The sequence below is a fragment of the Apodemus sylvaticus genome, chromosome 11, assembly GCF_947179515.1.
Source record: "Apodemus sylvaticus chromosome 11, mApoSyl1.1, whole genome shotgun sequence".
Classification (NCBI taxonomy): domain Eukaryota; kingdom Metazoa; phylum Chordata; class Mammalia; order Rodentia; family Muridae; genus Apodemus; species Apodemus sylvaticus.
In genome coordinates, this window is record NC_067482.1 from 40548693 (window position 1) to 40560859 (window position 12167).

Genomic DNA, 12167 nt, shown 5'->3' on the forward strand with positions numbered 1-12167 from the left:
ACACTCTGAAGCTAATAGAAAAGAAACTGCAGAAGACCCTTGAGGACATCGGTACAGGGGGAAAGTTCCTGAACAGAACACCAATAGCATATGCTCTAAGATCAAGAATTGACAAATGGGACCTCATAAAATTACAGATTCTGTAAAGCAAAAGACACCATCAAAAGGACAAATAGGCAACCAACAAATTGGGAAAAGATCTTCACCAACCCTACATCAGATAGAGAGCTAATATCCAATATATACAGAGAACTCAAGAAGTTAGACCCCAGAAAACCAAATAACCCTATTAAAAATAGGGTACAGAGTTAAGCAAAGAATTCTCACCTGAAGAACTTCAGATGGCAGAGTAACATTTTAAAAAATGCTCAACTTCACTAGTCATCAGGGAAATGCAAATCAAAACAACCCTGAGATTTCACCTTACACCAGTCAGAATGGCTAAGATTAAAAACTCAGGAGACAGCAGGTGTTGGTGAGGATGTGGAGAAAGAGGAACACTCCTCCACTACTGATGGGGTTGCAAATTGGTACAACCACTCTGGAACTCAGTCTGGCGGTCTGACAAGCTGGGCATGTCACTTCCAAAAGATCCTGCTATACTACTCCTGGGCATACCCAGAGGATTCCCCAGCATGTAATAAGGATATATGCTCCACTATGTTCATAGCAGCCCTATTTATAATAGCCAGAAGCTGGAAAGAACCCAGGTATCCCTCAACAGAACAATGGATGCAAAAAAATGTGGTATATATACACAATGGAGTACTATTCAGCCATTAGAAACAATGAATTCATGAAATTTTTAGGCAAATGGATGGAGCTGGAGAACATCATACTAAGTGAAGTAACCCCGTCTCAAAAGATCAATCATGGTATGCACTCACTAATAAGTGGATATTAGCCTGGAAAACTGGAATACCCAAAACATAATCCACACATCAAATGAGGTACAAGAAGAACGGAGGAGTGGCCCCTGGTTCTGGAAAGACTCAGTGTAGCAGTATAAGGCAAAACCCGAACAGGGAAGTGGGAAGAGGTGGGTGGGAGAACAGGGGAGGGAGGGGGGCTTATGTGACTTTTGGGGAATGTGGGGCCAGAAAAGGGGAAATCATTTGAAATGTAAATAAAAAAATATATGGAATAAAATAAAATAAAATAAAGTAAAATAAAATAAAGAAAAATAATCTCATGTGGAAAACATACCATAGAAAACATTGGCACAACAGTCAAAGAAAATACAAAATGCAAAAAGCTGCTAACCCAGGAAATCCAGGACACAATGAGAAGACCAAACATAAGGATAATAGGTATAAAAGAGAGCAAAGTTTCCCAACTTAACGGGCCAGTAAATATCTTCAACAAAATTGTAGAAGAAAACTTCCTTAATATATCTATTCAATGTAGTACCTGAAGTTCTAGCTAGAGCAGTTAGACAACCAAAGGAGGTCAATGAGACAAAAATTGGAAAGGAAGAAGTCAGAATATCACTATTTGCAGTGATATTTTGGGGTCACTGCCAATAGTGATATGATACTATACTTAAGCGACCCCAAAATTTCCACCAGAGAACTCCTAAATCTGATGAACAACTTCAGCAAAGTAAATGGATATAAAAGTAACTCAAACAAATCAGTAGCCTTTCTCTTCTCAAAGGATAAACCAAACCAACTGAGAAATAAATTTGGGAAATGACACTCTTCACAATAATCACAAACAATATAAATTATCTTGGTGTGACACTAACCAAGCAAATGAAAGATCTGTGTGACAAGAACTTCAAGTCTCTGAAGAAAGAAATTGAATGAGACCGCAGAAGATGGAAAGATCTCCCATGCTCGTGGATTGGCCGGATTAATATAGTAAAAATGGATTTCTTGCAGAAAACAATCTACAGATTCAATAAAATCCCCATCAAAATTTCAACTCAATTCTTCAAAGAGTTAGAAGGAGTAATTCTCAAATTTATTTGGAATAACAAAAAACCAGGATAGCAAAAAACTATTCACAAAAATAAAAGAACTTCTGGGTGAATAACCCTCCCTGACCTCAAGCAGTACTACAGAGAAATCAGGATTAAAAATTGCATAGTATTGGTACTGTGACAGGTAGGTAGATCAATGGAATAGAACTGAAGACTCAGAAATGAACCCACACACTTATGGTCACTTGATCTTTGACAAAGGAGCTAAAACCATCCAGTAAAAATAAGACAGCACTTTCAACAAATAGTGCTGGTGCAAATGATGGTCAACATGTAGAACAATGCAAATTGATTCATTCTTATCTCCCTGTACAAAGTTCAAATCCAAGTGGATTAAGACCTCCACATAAAACCAGATACACTGAACCTAGTAGAAGAGAAAGTGGGGAAAAGCCTCAAATACATGGGCAGAGGGAAAAGTTTCTGAACAGAACATCAGTGGCTTATGTGCTAAGATCAAGAATTGACAAATGGGACCTCATAAAATTGAAAAGCTTTTGTAAGGCAAAGGACACTGTAAGTAGGACAAAATGGAAACCAACAGATTGGGAAAAGATCTTTATCAATCCTACATCCAATAGAGGACTAATATCCAATATATATAAAGAACTCAAAAAGTTAAACTCCAAAGAACCAAATAACCATATTAAAAATGGGGTACAGAAATAAACAGCAAATTCTCATTTGAGGAACCTCAAATGGCCTAGAAGCACCTAAAGAAGTATTCAACATCCCTAGGCATCAGGGAAATGCAAATCAAAACAACCCTGAGATCCCACCTCACACCAGTCAGAATGGCTAAGATCAAAAATTCAGGAGACAGCAGATGCTGGCAAGGATGTGGAGAAAGAGGAATCCTCCTCCATTGTTGGTGAGATTGCAAACTGGTACAACCACTCTGAAAAAATCAGTCTGGTGGTTCCTCAGAAAATTGTACGTAGTACTACATGAAGACCCAGTTTTACCACTCCTGGGCAGAAGATGCTCAAACATGTAATAAGGACACATGCTCTACTATGTTCATAGCAGCCATATTTATAATACGCAGAAGCTGGAAACAACCTAGCTGTCCCTAAACAGAGGAATGGATAAAGAAAATATGGTACATTTACACAATGGAGTACTACAGATATTAAAAATAATGAATTCATGAAATTCTTCAACAAATGCATGGATCTAGAAAATATCACCCTGAGTGAGGTAACTCAGTCCTAAAAGACCACACATACTCACTGATAAGTGGATATTAGGCAAAGATCTTGGAATACCCAGGATACAACTCACAGACCACATGAAGCTCAAGAGGAAGGAAGACAAGTGAGTCCTTCTTAGAAAGGGCCAGAGGTGACCTGTGAAGATGGTTCACTACTCTCTTGACCCAGAGAACTCCAAAAAAAATCATGCAAATAAAGAGGATCAAACCTTCATGTTCACTTTAAGAACACCCAGGAAACTGCCCAGGACATCAAGGGCATGCATATCCACAAAGCCACCTCATATCTGAAGGATGTCACTTTAAAGAACAATGTGTGCCATTCCTGCAGTTCTGAAGGCTTGCCCAGGTTAAACAGCAGAGCTGGACACAGGGACAGTGGCCAAAAAAGGGTGCTGAATTTTTGCTACACATGCTTAAAAATGCAGAGCAATGGTGAACTTAAGGGTTTAGATGTAGATTCTCTAGTCATTGAACATATCCAGGTGAACAAGGCAACTGAGATGCACCAGCAAACCTAACATAACTCATGGTTGGATTAACCCATACATGAGATTCCCTGTCACATTGAGGTGATCCTCACTGAGAAGGAACGTATTGTTCCAAAGCAAGAAGAGGAAGTTGCACAGAAGAAAAAGATATCCCAGAAGAAAAAAAAGAAACAAAATCTCATGGCAAGGAATAAATTCAGCATAAAATAAATGCAGATAAAGTTAAAAAAGCAGGGGGGACAAAATAATCATGAGAAGTAGAAGGTGGGCGGGCTTGGGAGGAAGAGAAGAGGGGAAGAATCGGGTATGGGAGGAGATGGAGGAGATGTACAGAGGTTCAGGAAATTGAGCAGAGGTATGTAGCAACGGGGCATGGGAAACTGTGGTCCCAGATGCCAGGAAAGCAAGAGCCTGCAGGACCCCACAGGGATGACATTAGATGAACTGCCCCACAAAGGTGAGGGAGAACCCATAGAGACCTCCCCCCAGTTGAGGGACAGGGCCACTCACCAATCTCCAAAATTTTAACCCAGAATTGCTCCTGTCTAAAGGAAATAGAGGGACAAAGTGGACCAGAGATTGAAGGAAAGGCCATCCAGAGACTGCCCCACCTGGGGATCCATCCACATGCAGACACCAAACCCAGACAATATTTCTGATGTCAAGAAGTGCTTGCTGACAGGAGCCTGATACAGCTCTCTTCTGAGAGGTTCTGCCAAATTCTGACCAATACAGATGCAAATGCTAGCAACCAACCATCAGAAAAAGCACAGGGACCCCCAATGGAGGAGTTAGGGGAAGGACTAAAGGAGCTGAAGGGGCCTTATCTGGCATCAATGGGAGGGAAGGCCCTTGGTCCTGTGAAGGCTTGAAGGCCCAGTGTAGGTGGTGAGGTGGGAGTAGATGAGTGAGTGGGTAGGGGAGCACCAACTTAGAAGCAGGGTAAGGGAGGATGGGATAGGTTGCTTGCAGAAGGGACTCCTGGAAAGTGGACAACATTTGAAATGTAAGTAAATAAAATAAAATAAAAATATAAAAAAGAAAATGTTTGATTGCAAATAAAAGATAAAAAAGAAAATAGACTAACCATCGAATATCTAAGGAATGCACAATATATTCTCTCTCTTTCATTCCCTCTCTTCTCTTCCCTCCCCTTCCCTTCCCTCCTTTTCCCTCCTCTTCCCTTCCCTCCCCTTTTCTCTCCTTCTGTTCTCTTCCCTTCTTATCCCCTCCATTTCTCTCTCCTCCCCTCCTCTCCCCTTCCCCCAACAAAATGTATACCTTTTTAAATAATTTTAACCAAAGTCCCTTACAAATTTGATGCTGGCTAAGTACTACAGAATTTCAGATTATTCTTCTTTCATCCTACTTTATCTTTACTGATCTGATAATCCAGAAAAGGTAATAAACTTATGAATGTCATTGAATTAGGGGCATAATAAATTTATCTCTATCACTCCATTTAATTTCAATTTCAAAAAATTCAGTCACAGAATGATAAACCATGAAGTAAGTGTCAAATAATTGCCTTTGGTAGTAATTGTCCCCTGCCATCTATGGAAGTGTTGTGCATTTACTCGGCCCTCAGGAACAGATGAACAATAATTATATTTATCTAAAAGCAAAATTTATATAATTTATTGATATACCTTTACTTTGATATTTCCTAACATGTGTCTTCATTGAGTAGCAGTTCATTTAAAAAGTTTATTTTATGTATTAAAAAAGAGCAAGATATCATTTACAATATTGAAAACTATACTTTAGAGATAGATTCAATAAAATATATTCAAAGATTATTAAGTACTGTATAAACTGCTTGAAAATTTGAAAATATAAATATATAGACCTATATACATAACTGTATGAACATGTATCAGAATACTATGCAGTTCTAAGTTTTGTAAAATTGTTTATACTATATATAAATTACAATACTAGGTGAGTCATTATACCAACAAGCAATGCTGAAGTAGTATATTTAGTATAAATTATATTTTGTAGTTAATTTAAAACTAAGAAGAAAATGGTCATGATGCTATCTTTGTTTTGTTGGAAAGTTGTGTCACATGAGATAAAAGGTTAAAACTGAAATAATTAAAGGAACATCCCATCTTCCCCGTCTCCTTCCCCTATTGTTTGATCTCAGTAGAATGCCCCTGTTAATTTTCCTCTATGTTTCAAACTTATGCTCATTATTTATTCTAATCACAATCACAGTTTCCTCCAAAAAGCTCTTAGAATGATCCCAGTGTTCACCAATCTGTCCCTGGTCAATGTACCTGAAGAACAAATATGAAAGTACCACTAAGGCACATTGTACAGGATTTGTAAGTGATTTGGCTATTTATATTTCCCACTATGTTAAAAATTACAAAGGAAAGAGACATGCTAGAATTCTCTGTTCTTCTCAATACCTAACAGTGTATGTCAGATGGTCATAATTCTTGACATTCTTGATGCTTGAATTTCTGTAACATTGTTAGCACTCAAAGCACCATGTCAAACATGTCAATAAATCACATGTCTGTAGGGGCACTCGCGATCACACACACACACGCGCATACACACACACACACACACACACACACACAATTAGGTTTTAAAAATTATAAAAGATCAAAGAGAAGAACGGTAATAGAACATTTCAAGATTTAGAATATAGAAGATATTTTGAGTATGGAAGGATTTGGAACAAATAGAAATGGCTGAATAAAAAACTTTAAGCTTAATGGTAATTTATGACAATTGAGCAATAGAAATATCGAACTCCCTGTATCTGTGCCAGATGCTGGATGAAGTATTCTGTGTCTGTTGAGTCGAGGGCACAATGCCAAAGGACAGACAAATAATTTTTCTGGTGACATGCTACAGTAACAAAGCAGTCATGCAAAGTGAGATAGTCTGTCTTCAAAACCCAAACACTTAAGCACTGATGCATATTTTGACAACATGATTAACAAATTAATTAACCCCATTAATTAAAGCCCATACAATATAAATACTTTTATATTGTATAAAATTGTTAAATATCATGTCCAGGACAATGTGATAAGATAATATTGAACATTCAAAGTCTTCAGTTTCACCTGTATATTTTGTAGTAAAAATCAGTGTTAGTTAAATTAATTGAGTCTCACTCAGGTTCTCCATCACTGTGGTGCCTCTTATTGACTGTTACCATCTAATGAGCATGCTGAGACACCATAAGTAAAACTAAAAATGGCTCCTAACGGAGAGTGGTAAAAAAAAACACAATGGGAGCAGTTCAGTTCAGTTTCAGAATCTATTCTTATTAAACTACTCAGCTAGTAGAAAAATGGCTTGTTTAGACTCGTGATGTGTGCACTGGACCCACAGCTGCTTTGGAACAAATTTTGAGACTATAATAATGATTGACCACACATAAGACATAATTATTCATTTGACAGTTCCGATTCCCACTATACTATGGGAAAACAAAATACTGGAGATAACTTCAGATCTTAGGCGCTAGAAGCACTTATAATAAGTACAGCTCTATGGTGACCTTGTTCTTTATTTTCAGTTTTGAGCTACAGTTTCAGCCTTCATCCCAAGCACGACATGACTGACACAAATGTATGCAATCTGCCAAGATTTTTTCTTAGCATTGGAAAAACATGCTCATCCTAACTGTGCTCATTGTCTTTTTTTTTTAGTTAAGTATATTCTTTATTTACATTTCAAATGTTGTACCCTTTCCTGGTTCCCCCCTCCCCTGAAAATCACATAAGCCATATCCACTTCCCCAATCAACCCACCCTGTCCTGGCTCATTGTCAGAATATTTTCTGACCACTAGTTTAACATTCATTTTCCAACATTTACACTTCCTACTTGAAGTTCTAAAGGGAGGAGCAAAGAGAGTCATTTGCGTGATTTGATTCAGCAAGTTGAAAACTCGATGTCAATCTTCCACACTTTCCAAATAAAAATAGTTATCTACAGGAACTATTATTTTAGCCAATTACATATTGTGCATCAAAGAACATTGTACTGGCTGCTTTTGTGTGTCAACTTGACACAAGCTGGAGTTATCACAGAGAAAGGAGCTTCAGTTGAGGAAATGCCCCCGTGAGATCCAGCTGTAAGGAATTTTCTTAATTAGTGATCAAGCGGGTAGTGCCCATTGTGGGAGGTGCCATCCCTGGATAGTAGTATTGGGTTCTATAAGAAAGCAAGCTAATGGTAAAACCACTCTGGAAATCAGTTTAGCACTTGCTCAGAAAATTGGACATAGTACTACTTGAGGATCCTGCTTTACTACTCTTGGGCATATACCTAGGGGATTCTCCACCATGTAATAAGGACACCTGTTCCACTATGTTCACAGCAGCCTTATTTATAATAGCCAGAAACTGGAAACAACCCAGATGTCCCTCAACAGAGGAATGGATACAGAAAATGTGGTACATTACACAATGGAATACTACTCAGCTACTAAAAACACTGACTTCATGAAATTCTTAGGCAAATGGATGGAACTAGAAAATATCATCCTGAGTGAGGTAACACACACAGTATGCACTCTCTGATAAGTGGATATTTTATCCCAGAAGCTTGGAATACTCAAGATACAATTCATAGACCAAACAAAGCTCAAGAAGAAAGAAGACCAAGTATGGATACTCTGGTCCTTCTTAGAAAGGGGAACAAAATACCCACAGGAGGAGATACAGAAACAAAGTGTGGCATCACTTCCAGAGGACCCTGCTATACCACTCCTGGGCATATACCCAGAGGATCCCCCAGCATGTAATAAGGATGCATGTTTCACTATGTTCATAGCAGCCCTATTTGTAATAGCCAGAAGCTGGAAAGAACCCAGATTTCCCTCAACTGAGGAATGGATACAAAAAATGTGGTATATATACACAATGGAGTACCATTCAGCCATTAGAAACAATGAATTCATGAAATTCTTAGACAAATGCATGGAGCTGGAGAACATCATACTAAGTGAGGTAACTCAGTCTCAAAAGATCAATCATAGTATGCACTCACTGATAAGTGGATATTAGCTTAGAAACTTGGAATACCCGAGACATAATCCACATATCAAATGATGTTCAAGAAGAACAGAAGAGTGGCCCCTGGTTCTGGAAAGGCTCAGTGCAGCAGTATAGGGCAAAACCAGAACAAGGAAGTGGGAAGGGGTGGGTGGGGGAAGAGGGGGAGGGAAGAGGGCTTATGGGACTTTTGGGGAGTGGGGAGTCAGGAAAGGGGAAATCATTTGAAATGTAAATAAAAATATATTGAATTAAAAAAAAGAAACAAAATGTGGATCAGAGACTGAAGGAAAGACCATCCAGAGACTGCCCCACATGAGAATCCATCCAATATACAGTTACCAAACCCAGACACTATTGTGGATGCCAATAAGTGCTTGCTGACAGGAACCTGATATAGCTTTGAGAGACTCTGCCAATGCCTGAAAATTACATAGGGGGACACTCTCAGTCATCCATTGAACTGAGCACAGGGTGCTCAGTGGAGGAGCTAGAGAGAGGACCTAAGGAGCTGAAGGGATTTGCAGCCCCATAGGAGGGACAATAGTATGAACCAACCAGTACCCCAGAGCTCCCAGAGACTGAACCACCAACCAAAGAGTACAGGTGCAGGGACCCATGGCTCCAGCTGCATGTGTGGCAGAGGATGGCCTTGTTGGACATCAAAGGGAGGAGAAGCCCTTGGTCCTGAGAAGGCTCAATGCCCCAGTGTAGGGGAATGCCAGGACAAGAGGTTAGGGAGTTTTCTGAGGGGAAACCAGGAAGGGGATAAATAAAGAAAATATATGATAAAAAAATAAAAATTTAAAAAATTAAAAATAAGTTAAAAAGAAAGAAAGCTGAGCAAGCCAGGGGAAGCAAGTCAGTGAGTAGCATGCCTCCACGGCCTCTGCATCAGCTCCTGCTTTCTGCCCTGTGTGAGTTCCGGTCCTGATGAACAGCAATGCGAAATGTGTAAGCTGAGTAACCTCTTCCCCAACTTGCTTCTTGGTCATGATGTTTGTGCAGGAATAGAAACGCTAAGACAGGCATTGTATATATAAAAGTCACTTCTTCTTCTTGTCAAAAGTTTATAATCCCTGTATCATGGTCCTTTGTCTTCATGGTCTACTGGGAAGTATTAAAACATGTTCTTGATCTTAGCAATTTCTAATCAAAACCAATTTCCCTCAACAAGACAATACAAATATGAAGAGCAAAACAGAAAATAAGCACACGTAGTTATGGTGGAAGAGTGTTCTGACCTTCAAATTATCATTCATTTCCCCTGAAGCCTTAACCATATTCTTAAGCCAGAAGAATCTCTCTGTCATCACTTACAAAATGAAAAGGATGCTCCTGTCTAATGTCCTGAATGTTGAGCCCGAACAATCAAGTAAGAAGCTAGAAACCAGAGAACAAGCCACCTTTCTCCCCCCCCCTTTTTTTAAATGAAGATGCACAAATTGTTTGAACAGGAAGTCCCCCAGCACTCAAGGGAAAAGGCTTTCCCTCTGTGTCTGTTGAGGATTGTCACTTATTTAATTCCCAGCATTTTAATTACTCCGGCAGTTTTACCAGACCTTGAACCACCTGCTTCACCTCAGTGGGCCTTACTTGACTTCAGTCAAACAAAATGATAACTAAGCAATTAAGCCTCCTTCTTATGCTGCCATGAGGTTCAGAATGTTTAGGATAACACAGGTTTAGGCAAAAATCTTCACAAATGTTATAATCAATAACTGCTAGCCCTTTCTTGTATTGATCCCATTGTTCAGATGAGAAAATAAAATTGGCATAGGAATATACAGTTTTTGAAAGGATAGAAATAAGATTTGAAGTCAGATGTATTATTTCCATAGGAAATATCTAAGGACAGTTGGTACTGTCCCATTATTTTAATCTAAGTAATGAGGAAAAAGATGCTCTGTTTTTAATATTTACTGAAGGAACATGGAACAAAGACATATAGGATGATATTGGTTACTCTAAAAGATAATGCAAACATCAAGATAAAAATAAGAGATCTCAAAACCTGTTAGCTGGGGGGAGAGAGGGAAAGGCTGAGAAATTGTGGGTTTGCAGTTAGCACACAGCTGTAGCGTTTTCTTGTTCTTGGTGTAAAAATGTCCAGAGATTGGGTAAGGGAAGTCTGTAATAAGTGAGCCAAGTACCAATTCTAACCATGACAAACTGCCAGGAAACCATAAACACATTTGTCTGCGAAGCTTTAATAAATGCAGTTTCACAAATACTATGCATATAAGGTATAAATTATGTGGTTCTCTCTAGTTCTCTGAAATTAGATTAAGTGCGATCTGGAAGAATTCCCTGTGCTTAGACTGATCAAAAATTCAGGAAATTCAGAAACTTTGAAGGGACAGAAAATAGTAATAAAAACATCTAAGGGTTATGAATATAGTAATTATCTGTGCATAAATGTGAACAGTTTATCTTTCTGTGCCTAGGCAGAAAATGAAAAATTTGTCCTCATGGGAAAATTAGTTATGAACCATTTTGAAAAATGAAAGTGTTTCCCATATATGAGCATTTTTACATTCAAATTAAAAAACTAAAATGCGGCAGCAGTGATTTCTTTTGCATAGATGTTTTAGCATCTCTTTGACCACATTTGGGCTTCAAAGTTAAAATTATACACTTAAATCAATAGGTGGAATTTAGGTTTACAGAGCCGCTTTAAATAGAGGCTTTACTTGAGTCAATGCTAGCAAGAAGACATATGGGAACTATTAAGGAATAATATGTAATTAAGAGTTGAAACGGGTAACTTGAATAAAGGCTAATAACAAACTGCAATTAGTCAGGCTGGGATATAAATTCCTATTCTATTTCTTGCTACAACTTATATGACCTTACTAAGTTTGTTTACCATTCTCAAAAGAAAACTTCCAAATGAGTATAAAACCCAGTTTGTATTTTTGCAAAAACCTAAACACATTATAGAGTACTTAGAGGACTGTTTTGATTAATATACAGTTATGAATTAAATCACAGTTAATATTAGTCCTCGATAGTAATATTGATATCTAAAGTAAGAATGGTACATGTGAGGTACAAACTGTCTATATATATTTGAAGATGTTAGGTGTCCTGTAGAATGAATGTCTTCAGAAGCAGAACACATGACAAGGGGACCACTCTGCTGGCAATTTCGGAGACTTGGACATCACAGATCTCCTCCCCCAGCCCTGCTCTGGGATATACCTTTTGCCACTATTCTTGTTCCATTTACATTTATCTTTTTAATGTGTTGACACAGTAGATGCTTATTTTTACGTATTTTAAGGCTAACACAACTTTTACGTATTTTAAAACATTTTAAAATAGTTCCTGATTTATCTCTTTTTTTATTTCACTTTTTCTTAATATCTCTTTTTTCTTTCTTTTTTCTTTTTTTATTGGATATATTCATTATTCACATTTCAAACATTATTCCTTTCCCGGTTTCTC